This window comes from Mus musculus, chromosome 15 (genome assembly GCF_000001635.26).
Source record: "Mus musculus strain C57BL/6J chromosome 15, GRCm38.p6 C57BL/6J".
Classification (NCBI taxonomy): Eukaryota; Metazoa; Chordata; class Mammalia; order Rodentia; family Muridae; genus Mus; species Mus musculus.
The window spans coordinates 80,171,728-80,184,566 of NC_000081.6; the positions used below are offsets into that span (position 1 = coordinate 80,171,728).

Consider the following 12,839-nt stretch of genomic DNA (forward strand, 5'->3'; position numbering starts at 1 on the left):
AAGCTGCTTTGTCAAAGAGAAGGAACTGAAAGAGGTCAGAGGAAGGGGAAATAGAGGCTCTCTCTTTCTTTCCTGCCAGATCCAGGGGAGGTGAGCTCCTCCTCCCAACGGGTCTGGGCTGAGCCAGGGAGGGGCATTTGCTATCCTGGACCATACCCAGGACGGCCTAGGAAGTCACTTGCTATCTCTGAAGGGCTGGGGAAATCTGTACTCACCACACTGTCCCAAAAGACCAGGAAAGAAACCCCAAGACACGGAGGCGGACTTTGGTATGACCCTAACCGAGACAGCTCCTCCTCCTTCCCAGAGGCCTCCCAAGAAGCTTGGGAATTTGGAAAAGGAAGGAAAACAAAGATCCAAGGGTGAGTGGGGGGTCGGGGTGGGGAGAGAGAGCAAGCAGCAGGTCTCCAGAACCTTCCAGATGTGTCCAACTCTGTGCAGGGCAAGGCCAGGCCATCTCTTTTCCTCCACACAACTGCAGGGGGTGGTACTTCTCATTGCCTCCTAATGCAGAAGGCTCAGGGCAGGCAAATGGGAGTGTTTTGCATTATACTGAAATCAAAGGCCATGCAAGTTGTGTGTGGAATATAACCTATGGTAACTGGCTGGCATATGGGAGGGTCTGGGTTTCATTCCCAGCGCCACAATAAGTAAATACATTCAGACAAATTGATAACCTTGAGAGGGAGACAAGTTATAGAGGTGGTGTACTGGTTTTTAGGTCACAACAGAATGCCTCAAATCAAGAAAAAGTGTCAGGGCTGGAGAAATGGCTCAGTGGTTAAGAGCACCCTTCCAGAGAATCTGAGATCAAGTCCCAGCACCCATGTCAGGTGCTTCTGACTGCAATCCAGCAGGGCTCTGGGGATATTTAGATCATTTAGAGCCGGGTGTTGGTGGTGCACGCCTTTAATCCCAGCACTCAGGAGGCAGAGGCAGGCAGATCTCTGTGAGTTCAAGGCCAGCCTGGTCTACAGAGTTGAGTTCCAGGACAGCCAGGGCTACACAAGAGAATCCCTGTCTTGAAAAAACAAAATAAATAAATCTATCATAGGTGACCTGAGTGCTAGAGATGCCCATTATAAGCAGCATCCTGGGGGTGGGGGGTGGGGAAGAAGAATGGAGAAACCTCCAAGTCTGGGGTTGAATCCCAGATCCAGCACATTCTGTCACCCTCTGCGCCTCATGGGTGGCTTTGTGCATTGATGAAGAGGGTGGAGGCAGAAGGATGTACAGAGGCCAACACATCCGAGCAAGACACAAACTAGCACGGACACTGTGTCGACCCAGTACCCAGTGTTTTAGACGCTTTCCTGTACCAGGCCTCTGCATAGGGCTACAGTGATGTACACACCGGTCAGGACTTTGTCACACCACCACACAGGAGGCCTGTGCCCCCAGCCACAGTATGCCCACAATCACGCCACAGTACGGATCTATCTACACACCCCATGCACATAAGGGCCAATCTATCACACGCTGCAGAACACAGACACACAGATCCACTCACACGCAGAGCCCGACAAGCACTTTGGCCAGCTCCGCCTCACACAGCACACACACCCGCACAGGACGCCCGGGCAGTGGGCCGGCGCACGCACGGTCACAGGCAGGGCACGCGCACACTCGCGCGTCCGATTGCTGCGCACACACACACACACAGAAACACACACATACACACGAAAGAGGCGCGGGGCGGTGGCGGGAGCTCGCGGTCCAGGCGCCCCTGGCCCGGAGCGCGCAAAGCCCGGCTGGCGGGGGAGGGGACGCGGCCGCGCGGGGGCGGGGCGGGGGCCGGCGGGAGCGGGCACCTCCAGCGCAGCGCTCGGCCTCGCCGCCGCGCCCCCGCTACCGCCCCGGGGTGCAGTCAAGCGGCCGCGCCGGGCCCGCGGGACGGGGTGGAGGTGGGGTGGGGGGCGGGGATCGGGCCGGGCCCGGGCCGCGCTGCCTGCGATGCCGGGCGCCCGCCGCAGCCGCCGCCGCCGGAGCCCGGGATGGGGCGAGGAGAGGCTGCGGCGGACGCCAGCATCTCCCCGCCGGGGACCCCGGGGGCCCCGGAGCCGCCGCCGCCGCTGCTTCTACCGCCGCTGCTGAGACCCAGCGGACGATGGGTGAGTTGACCCTGGAGCCGGGGACCCGCGCCGCAGCCCTGCATCTTCCCCGCACCCCAGGCCTCGCCTCCGCGTCCTCCCCACTCCCGTCTCCCCCCGTGGTGGTCCCGCAGCCCCGGGGGCGGGGGCATGGGGCCGAGTAGGGGCGAGATGTGGGGGACTGCTTAACCGGCGCCCCCTGCCCCCACCCGCCTGCTCTCCGCAGCTCTCCGTGGCCGCGGGGCAGAGCCTGGCGCGGCGACCCCCTCCCTTGGCTGGACCGGGGTGGGGTGGGGGCGTCCCGAGGCGCGGAGCTCCAGCCATGCTTTGTGCGCTGCGCTCCCTTCCACCTCCGGCGCAGCTCGGGGCTGGGGGCGCGAGGCCTCAGCTCTTGCCTTCCCCACCCCCGATCCCGGGCTGCTGCGGCTGCTGGCCGAGGCCCAGGCGCGGTTGGGGTGCTGGGCGAGTGTGGGGGCTGTGGCTGGAGCTGTAACTACAGCTGCCTTAGTGGGGAGCAGGGAAAAGCTTAGCATGAGAGGCCCCCACCTTCTACTGGGGAGGGGTCTCCCTCTCTTTGCACTGCACTGCCCAGGGCGGAGGAGGGCTCCTGGCTGGGGGAGGGCGCTATAAATATCTACAAATAGTTCTAGAACCGGGCTGGGGTGGGGAGGGGAGCTTGCTTGGTTGTGCTAGTGGCGGGGGTGCCTGAGCTGGGGCGCAGCATCTCTGACTGCTGCGCCCCAGTCATCTCCGATGGCCTGAGGTCTGATGATGTTCCCTCGCCTGCGGAACTCAGAAGGGGGATGTAGGCAGGAACATTTTCCCTACTGGGATTTTTCTGTGGTCCTCCATCATCTCTGGGACACGGGTGCAGAAATGCCTTCATGGGGGATTGACCTGGAGGGACACAGTTATTAAAGGTCCAGGCAATGAGCCAACCGTGAGGATGACAGGGAGAGCAAGACAAGGCTCTCTCCTTCTGGGAGCTGGCAACTCCAGGATTATTAGTGCTGCCCAACGCTAAGGAGATAGGCAGGGTTTCTGGGAAAGTTAGAAAGAGGGGCTCTTTGCTCTAGGGAGGAAGAACCTACTGGAAGACGGAAAAGTTCCCAGGGCTGAAGAAATAGTAAGAGAAAGGACCGAGAGATGTGCTCTCTGGTGTGTTGAGAGATGGTGTGTAGCATGGTGGGACACTGAACCACGAGGAGAAATGAGCTGAAGAGTGGGTATCCATGTGTGGCCAGCTGTGGTTGTATAGTGATTAGTACTGTATGTTATGGTTGCAACAACCATGGTTCGAATCTGAGTCCCAACACCAGTGATAGGACAAATGCCGTGAGAGGTGAGGTGGGGGTACTTTTGGCAGGTGGTGCCAAGGTGTGCCTTGGAGTGTGGACATGAGGGATAGATAGATGGAGGCAGACACACAGGGAGACAGAGATAAGAGTTCTGACAGAGATGAGAGAGCTCTGGGGTGACTGGAGCCCTATTTTATGGGCAGCACCTAGCACACCTCGTGCACCGGCATAAGCTGCTGTTAGGTCCCCGAGGGTACGCCAGTGGGAACGCCTGATTACCTCTGAAGAGCGCTTCCGAACAGGATGGCCAGGTAGAGAAAATGTGGATGTCCACACCAGGAAGCTAGGACTGGCTCCAGGGGACTGCAGGGAGCTAGCTGTTCTTGGCAGGGATTGAGCAAATGGCCTCAGCGGCCTCTTTTGGAACTCTGTGTGTCTTGTCATTAGTGCTCATCAGTTACCCCATGCTGTGCTGTGAGGTATGGTTGTATGTGTGAGTGTCTGTGTGTGTGTGTATGTGAATGTCTATGTGTGTGTATATGTGTGTGTGTATATGTATGTGAGTGTGTAGGTGAGTGTCTGTGTGTATGTCTGCGTGTATATGAGCGTCTATGTGTGTCTGTGAGTATATGTGAGTGTGTGTATGTGTGTGTGAATGTCTATGTGAGTGTCTGTGAGTGTCTGTGTGCGAGTATATGTTTGTCTGTATGTGTGTGTATGTGAGGATCTGTAGCTGTCTCACTTCAGGAAGTTGGTGCCCTGAGCCTCAGTTTCCACCTCTGTGAAGTCGAGAGTCCTCCCCAGGATTTTGGCGAGGACTAGAAGTGAGGTGGCATATAAGGATGCCTGACACCTGCACCATGGTGGGAAATTGCTGGCTGCCGCATTGGTATTGTTACCTGTAAAATGAGGCCATCTGATGCCAGCTGGCTGTGAGGCCAGTTTCACGGGGGGGGGGGGGGGGGGATCGGGCTATGCTGAGGATCATGGGAGGACTGGTGTGAAAGGGAGGGTCAAGGACTTCCCTCTGGGATTCTAGGAGGAGGTGAGGAGTGAGGAGTGGCCGGCAGGAGGGTGGGTGCTCTACAGAGAAGAGTGCCCTGGTCCCTCTGGGTACCCACCACCATGCAGCTCCTTTGAGGCATACTGCTCTGCTCCTGGAGTGCTCTTCTTCTAATCAGACCTAGCTCTTTACTTGGAGACACAGGCTCCTTTCTAGAACTTTCTTCAGACGTTCAGGCCAAGAAACATGTTGTATTCAGATGAGGGGTAGGGACTCAAGAAAACATAAGCCTTTTTCTCAGGTTAGCAACCAGCAGGGCAATAGGTTCCCCTGGGTACTTTGCACCGGCCCAGCCCTGCGCTGGCTGCCAGAGACCCAGGCATCATTACTTGAAGCAGACTCTTGATCCAGTGGCCAGGTCCAGATCTTGACTCTGCCACTTCTCAATCTGTGACTATCTCTCTGACCTCAGTTTCCCTGACTCTCAAATGGGAACAGTGTATATGGTATCATTTGAGCACTTTAAAAAAAAATAAAAAGACTTATTTACTTATTTATTTTATATGAGTACATTATAGCTGTCTTCAGACACACCAGAAGAGGGCGTCAGATCTCATTACAGATGGTTGTGAGCCACCATGTGGTTGCTGGGAATTGAACTCAGAACCCCTAGAAGAGCAGTCAGTGCTCTTAACCACTGAGCCATCTCCCCACCCCTCATTTGAGCACTTTAGTGTGATTTCTGCTGGGCATTTCCTGTGCCTTTTTAGAGTAAAACTTGGAAACTATGCATTTGTCCCAACACACAGGTCTATGTTCCTGTGGACAGGGGCTTGCCTTGCTGTGTCTGCGTGCAGGCAGGAAGGGGGACTGGTATGCTGACATCTGGGGTGTCTGGTAAAATAAAACCCCTGAGAATTAGTGTCGGTCAATTCCTGTGCTGTACGTCTCCTGAGCAGTGGCTAATGGGAGGCGGTACACATCAGCTTCAGTGCCTGGACAAGCATTCAGATGGTGCCTAATACTGACAGTTGATGAAAGGTCAGGGGCTGTTGATGAGAAGAGTCTGGAGAGCTGCCAGGCAGTACCATAGATAAGAGCATTACCAGAAGGGATTGTCCCAGGCCTCTGGGCTAGGGGCAGAATTTCACCCCCAAGGACCCGATCTGCCATGATGGGGGGTGGACGAAGAGATTGGGAACTATTTCCTGAGATTCCCCCACATCACTGAACCTGACTTTCCTCCTCCTCCTCCTCCTCCTCCTCCTCCTCCTCCTCCTCCTCCTCCTCCTCCTCCTCCTCCTCCTCTTCTTCTTCTTCTTCTTCTTCTTCTTCTTCTTCTTCTTCTTCTTCTTCTTCTCTTTCTTCTCCTTCTTAAAGATTTATTTTATTTATATGAGTACACTGTGGCCATCTTCAGACACACCAGAAGAGGGCATCAGATCCCATTACAGATGGTTGTGAGCTGTGGTTGTGTACATGTGGTTGCTGGGAATTGAACTCAGAACCTCTGGAAAAGCAGTCAGTGCTCTTAACTGCTGAGCCGTCTCTCCAGTCCTGATCCCGACTTTCTTCTGCTCTAGCTGCTCTCATAAGGGTTCCCCTCAATCTTGACCTGGCTGCCTCCTCCTCCTCTTCCTCCTCCTCCTCTTCCTCCTCCCCTTCCCTCTTTTAATAGAACCCTGACATGCTAGCCCAAGAGTTTAGAGATGAGCTTCAAACAACTCAGCTGTCATTCCTTCCCACCCCTTCTTGCCCATCAGCAACTTCCCCACGTACCTCTTTCACAGTGCCAGCTCCCCACCTCAGGTCAGACTAGCCCACTCCTGCTGCTGATATCTGTGCCCACAAATATCCTCAGATGCTTGTATCTTTCTCATGAAAGTTTGTGTGTGCACAAGTATGATGTATTCATGTTGGTGTGTCCACACGTATGCACACATATAAAGGCTTGAAGTTAACATTGTGTGGCTTCCTTCCACTTTAGTTTATTTCTATGTTTAACATTTTTTTTATGTGATGTGTATGAGTGTTTTGCACGTCTTGTCTGTCTGCACTATTTGTTGGTGTGATTCTCCCAGAGGCCAGAGGAAGGCACTGGGTGCCCTGGAACTGGAGTGACAGATGGTCGGTAGCTGTCATGGGAATGCTGGGAACCAAGCAGCACTCAGTGCTCTTAACTGCTGAGCCATCTCTCCAACTCCACCTTATTTTTTGAAATGAAGTCTCTCATTGCACTTGGAGCTACTGACTTGGCTATGTTGATTGGCCAGCAAGCCCCAGGGATCCTCCCTGGCATTGGATTACAGGCAGTATGCAAGCACTGTCTGGCTTTTTTTTTTTTTTTAAATAATATTAGTACTAGGTGGGGGTCAAACTTAGGCAAACCTCATACTTGAGCATCAAGTACTTTTTTTTTTTAAAGATTTATTTATTTATTATATGTAAGTACATTGTAGCTGTCTTCAGACACTCCAGAAGAGGGCGTCAGATCCTGTTACAGATGGTTGTGAGCCACCATGTGGTTGCTGGGATTTGAACTTCAGACCTTCGGAAGAGCAGTCTGGTGCTCTTACCCACTGAGCCATCTCACCAGCCCCGAGCATCAAGTACTTTATCAACTAAGCCCTCTCCTCAGTTCCTAGCCATGGAAATGTTAATAGTTGTATATGGTGCACTTATAGTAACCCATACCAGGAGTACTCAGAGGGATGCATTGAGGTACAATTTGTTTACACTGACTAATCCTTGTTCTCATAGTTTGAGCCTTAACGTGTCAGGGAAACCAATGTGGGTCCTGATCCTTTCTGTCAATCCACGGAGCATGTGCCGTGTGTGTTTTTGTCCATATGTGGATTCTTTTTAGTTGTGCCTCTGTGTGAATGGACACACCTGTGTGTGCAGGTTCCTGAGGAGGCCAGAAGAAAGTGTCAGGTCCCCTGAAGGTGGAGTTACAGGCAGCTATGTGCTGCTTGACATGGGTGCCAGGAATGAAACTTGGGTCTGTGGAAGAGCAGCTTCTAACTACTGAAGCATCTCTCCAGCCTTGGTATGTTTGTTGTTAATGTGTTTGCAATAGTCAGCCAGTGATATACTGAGGAGGTCTTTGGGAAATGTGGATAAACAAATAAATACATAAATGAATGATTCTCAACGCAGCCCCCAATGCTCTGACCTTTCCCCTCCCTTCTCCATCCCTCATGAAGAAAACGGACCCTCCAGAGGGCAGCTTCTCAATACAGAGAGGTGCTCACAGGAACCCTGTTTGGTAGGAGTTTCTGTCTCCACCTCTCAGAAGAGGACAAAGGGTAGGATTTAATTGTCTACGGCCTTTCTCATGGTCTAGTGTGGAGCAGACAGGGGCCACAGCCTTGCCCATATCTACATAGTTAATGGATTCCTAAAATAATTTTTGCTTGTGTGGTCAAAAGTGGAAATGCCTGTTGGTGCACATAGTTTCATCTTTTCTACAAACATAAAGTCAGAGCCATTGAGACCATTCACGCAGCTACTAATTACTCAGCTGCTTTATGAACTTAAAGGTTATATGTCACAAAACTTTGGTTCCTGCTAAAGTGGAGCCCTTTGTGGGGAAGGAAAAGGCCTGGATAACCTGTGTAGCCTTCTGCTGCCCTATTGCTCTCAGCTAGGAACTTTCCAGAAGTGGCAGCTTGGAACTGAGAGGGTATCAATGGGCATTGTGGACTCAGGATGTCTGGCTGGCAGAGACCACCCACAGATGAGTTGCCACTTAGGTATCTTCCCAGCTGCACCTCCCAATTAATGACTTGTTCCTGTTCATTGGATACTTACCCATTGCCTGAGCATGCTAGCATCCGTCCCATGGGGCAGTACAGGATGACTGGAATGGAGGCTCATAGCCAGGAAGTGGTAGGAGCGAGGTTACATTCCACTTGTAGGGATTATTTGTCCAGCTCGCTGTCTGAGCCCTCTTGTTCTTCTACACCTGGCCCTTCTCTCTCTTTGGGTTCCCAAGAACCTGCAGGAACATTTCCCAAAGCAGTGTGCTGCAGAGACACCAGGCTACCCTCCCTTCGGTGTTTGCTTTAGCTTATAGCTGTCTCCTGTCTTTGGTCTCATTTGCCGGTTGAAGGAGGGGCATATTTCCCAGTCCCTACCTGGCTGTGCATTAGAGCCCTTCCATGGCAGAGCTAGGAACTCACAAAAGACTGTAATGGTGGGGCATGGTGGTAAAGGTGTACTTTACCAGTGCTTAGAAGGCAGAAACAGGTAGATCTCGGGAAGCTCCTGGTCAGCCTGGTCTACATAGCAAGTTTCAGGCTGGCCAAGCTTATTACACAGTGTCTTAGTTGGTGTCTCTTCACAGCAATGAAACCCTATGATCAAGGCAACTCTTATAAAGGAAACAGTTTGGGACTGGATTACAGGTTCAGAGGTTCAGCCCATTATCAAAGCAGAAAGCATGGCAGTGTTCAGGCAGGCATGGTGCTGGAGGAGACACCTTCTACATCTTGATTCGAAGGCAACCAGGAGAGACTGGCATCCTCAGGCAGCTAGGAGGAAGCACTCTTCTGCAGTGGGTGGAGCCTCCACAGTGCGTGCTTCTCCAACAAGGCCACATCTCCTCACAGAACCACTCCCTGTGGGGCCAAGCGTAATTCAAAGCATCACACACAGTAAGATCGTCTCTCAAAAGCAGACAAACAAAAGATTAATTACACTTTGTATGTCTGGGGGTTGGGGGGACAGTGACAGCTCCAGGGGTCACCTCTCACCTTCCACTAGGTGGTTTCAGGGGACGAACTCGGGTCACCAGACTTGGCAGCAGGTGCCTTTACCCACTGAACTGCCTTGCTGGCCCTATTTTACATTTTTTTCTTTCTTTGTTTGTTCCTAAAGCTAGAACTCAGGGCCTCCCAGGGTTCCTAGGCAAGTGCCCTACCATCAGACTACCTTCCTGACCCAGGCAGCTTTAAAAAATGTTCTCCTGAACATTGCAAGACCTTTGGGCCCCCAAGAACCACTGTCTGGCCCCGGGAAGTCCAGGCTGCCTCATGATACCTCTGGTTCCCCTGCTTGTTCTTGGCCTCTGTTCCCAAACACCTAGGCTTTCAATCACTGTTGCTATTGCTGGACCGTCTTGGCTCCTTTGGAGGCTGATTTTGGCCTAGGCTGCCCTCTGAGCTTGCCTGTATTCTGGGAAGATTTTAGTAGTTAGATTATTGTGCCACTGAACCATGAGGGCCACAAAGCATGGCAGGAGAGGCCGGCACTGGACCTCCCAGGCAGACGGCATTCACTAAATATTCTTTAAATATTTATTAAATGGGATTACAAGGACAGCAAGTAAGAGCCATTTCCGGGAAGGATACGACTTGACTGGCATGGATAAAAAGATCTACAAGGTGTGTCCTTGACTACACCCAGTGAGAAGGTTTGTGGAGTTGTCTCCTGTTTCCATCTAAGACCTTGCCACATCCTGATTCAAAGAATCGAGTGGACAGATGATAATAAAACAGCATTGGATTTAAATGAAACAGGTTTTGATTCCCAGTAGGGTGCTGGCCAAGAGTGGATACAGCTCTGACAATGTACTGCTCAAAGCTCTCAAAGGCCTTGGGACGCCAACCAAGAATTAGCTCTGAGAGGCATTACAGCTTTGGAAGATTTCCAGAAGATCAGGTCTTTGAGGTAATGGGTAGCCAGCCATTGACACCCAGAAGTTGGCAACAGATAGCTGGAGTCTCAGAGGCGATTGTGGTTCGAATAAGAACGGCCTCTGTAGCTTAAGAACTTGACAGCTTGATCATCAGGGAGCGGCGCTATTTGAGAAGGATGAGGGGGTGTGACTTTGTTGGAAGAAGTTATTGGCACAGCCATCACTAATGGGAAAAGTGAAAGTCATAAAGCCATCCCATCTGCTTGACCAAGATCCAGCAGAGCTGAGCCACATCCTGCGACCAGTGTCCTGCCGTCTTCCACGTTTTCTCTTGGTCTCCATGTGTTGCATACTTGGGGGGGGGTTAATATTTGTACAACTTAGGATAATGGATTAATGGAAAATTTCTTAGGAATCATTTATGTCTTCTCCCAGCAGTACTGCTTCTAAGCTTCAAAGTCCTGAACATACTACCCCTGCTGGTTTTAGGGAGATAGCCTTATCTGGCCCCACGTGAAGGTCTTCCTTACACCCTGGAGGCTGTGACTCAAATAAAGACACCAGAGATCTCTTATGAGGCTCTGACTCCAAGACACTCTTGGACAGTCTACCTCTGTGTTTAACTTACTCAGGACCAAGATAATCAAAATAAAGTCAGAGAAGTGGGCAGCAGCTCAGGTTAAAAAACCTCTTCTACTGTACACTCAAGCAAGTATGTAGCAGATAAGATTGTGGGCCACATATGGTATGCCCCATTGAGGAAAAGATACAGCAATAAAGTTACATTGGCTGGAGTTATCTCTGCCCTACACAGGGGCTTATATTGATGGACAAAGAATGCTGTGGATAAGAGATAAGAGAATAAAATATTAAGGCCTCCAGCTGGGCAGTGGTGGCACACGCCTTTAATCCCAGCACTTGGGAGGCAGAGGCAGGTGGATTTCTGAGTTCGAGGCCAGCCTGATCTACAGAGTGAGTTCCAGGACAGCCAGGACTACACAGAGAAACCCTGTCTCGAAAAACCTAAAAAAAAAAAAAAACCTCCCTGTCTTAGAAAGGTTAGTTCATGTTAGGCCATTGTGGTATCATATGACCAAGAAATAAAAGAATACCAAGATTAGACATATAAATAAATTCTACAAGGATATAACATATAAACATTGATTATGGCAGAAATTGAATAACTGTAGCAGCTTTGGCCTGAAGATTTTTTCTTGGGGCCTAATGACAATTAGCACTTGATAATACACTGCTTGGGATATGACTGCCTGCCCAGGCTGACTTGGCAATTTTCTGTCTAATGCCCTTGAAACCACCAGCCTGAGAACAGGCTGTCATGCTTTGGCAAAATATGCCTTTAGATTATTTATTTATTTGTTTGTTTGAGGCAGGGTTTCTTTCTCTGTATAGCCCTGGCTATCCTAGAACTCACTCTGAAGACCAGGCTGGCCTCAAACTCAGAAATCCACCTGCCTCTGCCTCCTGAGTGCTGGGATTAAAGGCTTGCGTCACTACTGCCTGGCATGCCTCTAGATTCTTAAAATTTGGTTGTGGAATTGATGAGGGAAAACAATTGTAAAAGATAATTAACTCTGTTTTGTCACGTTTTATCAATGATGACCAAACTTATGACCAAGAGGAAGTTAAAACAAGTGTCAGGGACAGAAGTGCTATGATCTGTGCTTTGGAGCAATATAAATCTATCTATGCCTATTGAGTTATGTATAAATAAATAAACACCCCAACTGCCAGTCAGTCAGGCTGCAAGATTTCCCCTACCTGTCACCCCCCCCCCCCGAGCTTCTCACCCCATACTCCCCTCCACCCCCTCCAACCACCCTGCCTGACTCACCCCTCACAGGCAGGCTCCTTATCTGTTTTGTGGGATTTGGTAATCTCCAGTGGGCAGAGTATGTCACTGGTGGGATTGGTGTTGAAACTTTAAAGTGGTGTTTAAACCCATAGCCAGGCTCAGTCATTACTCACTCCCCCAGACTCCCCCATTCCCGGCCCCATCTGATGCCTGTGGATCAGAATGTGGAAACCTCTCGGCTACTTCTTCAGTACCATGTCTGCCTGGGTGCAGCCATGCTTCTCACCATGACTATAAGGGACTGAACCTCTGCAACTGTAAGCCAACCCCAGTTAAATATTTTCTTGTATAAGAGTTGCCTTGATCATAGTGTTTCTTTACAGCAATAGAACAGTTACTGGAGGCCTTCAAGGTAGTGGGTCTCTCAGACTGCAGTACCTACCACTAATAAGGACTGTGAACCTAAATAGTTACAACTTATATTTATAGTGCTAACAGGACCAATATGCTAGAGGTTACACTGTAGCCATGCTGGCCTGGGAATTACTATGTATCCCAGGTTGACTTCAAACAGATTTCAATCTTCCTGCTTCAGCTCTATCTCCAACTAAAATTTACAGATATGGACTACCATACCCATCTCTGGGCTGTTCTTTCTTTTTCTTATTTATTTATTTATTTATTTACTTACTTACTTACTTACTTACTTACTTACTTACTTACTTATTATATACACTGTAGCTGTCTTTAGACACTCCAGAAGAGGGCATCAGATTTCGTTAGGGATGGCTGTGAGCCACCATGTGGTTGCTGGGATTTGAACTCAGGACCTTTGGAAGAGCAGTCGGCGCTCTTGACCGCTGAGCCATCTCACCAGCCCCTCTTTCTTTTTCTTTGTGTAATATTAGGTGTGGAACTCAGGGCCTTGTATGTGTGAGGCAAGTGCTTTGTATCAGAGCTATAGTTATTTTTATTGCTCATTTATCATTCCTAA

At 50.6% G+C, this 12,839-nt stretch overlaps 1 protein-coding gene across 2 annotated transcripts in view; it reads left to right on the forward strand.

Moving 5' to 3' along the window:
• The first annotated feature begins 1,923 nt into the window (after positions 1–1,923).
• The window catches only part of Mgat3 (mannoside acetylglucosaminyltransferase 3), a 41,869-nt gene continuing 30,953 nt past the window's right edge, over positions 1,924–12,839 (forward strand). Inside the window, exon 1 of one of the 2 annotated variants that reach the window (XM_011245485.2) lies at positions 1,924–2,111. The gene's annotated coding sequence lies outside the window, so the exon portion shown is untranslated. The remainder of the gene's footprint in view (positions 2,112–12,839) is intronic. The other variant, NM_010795.4, reaches the window with a different exon arrangement.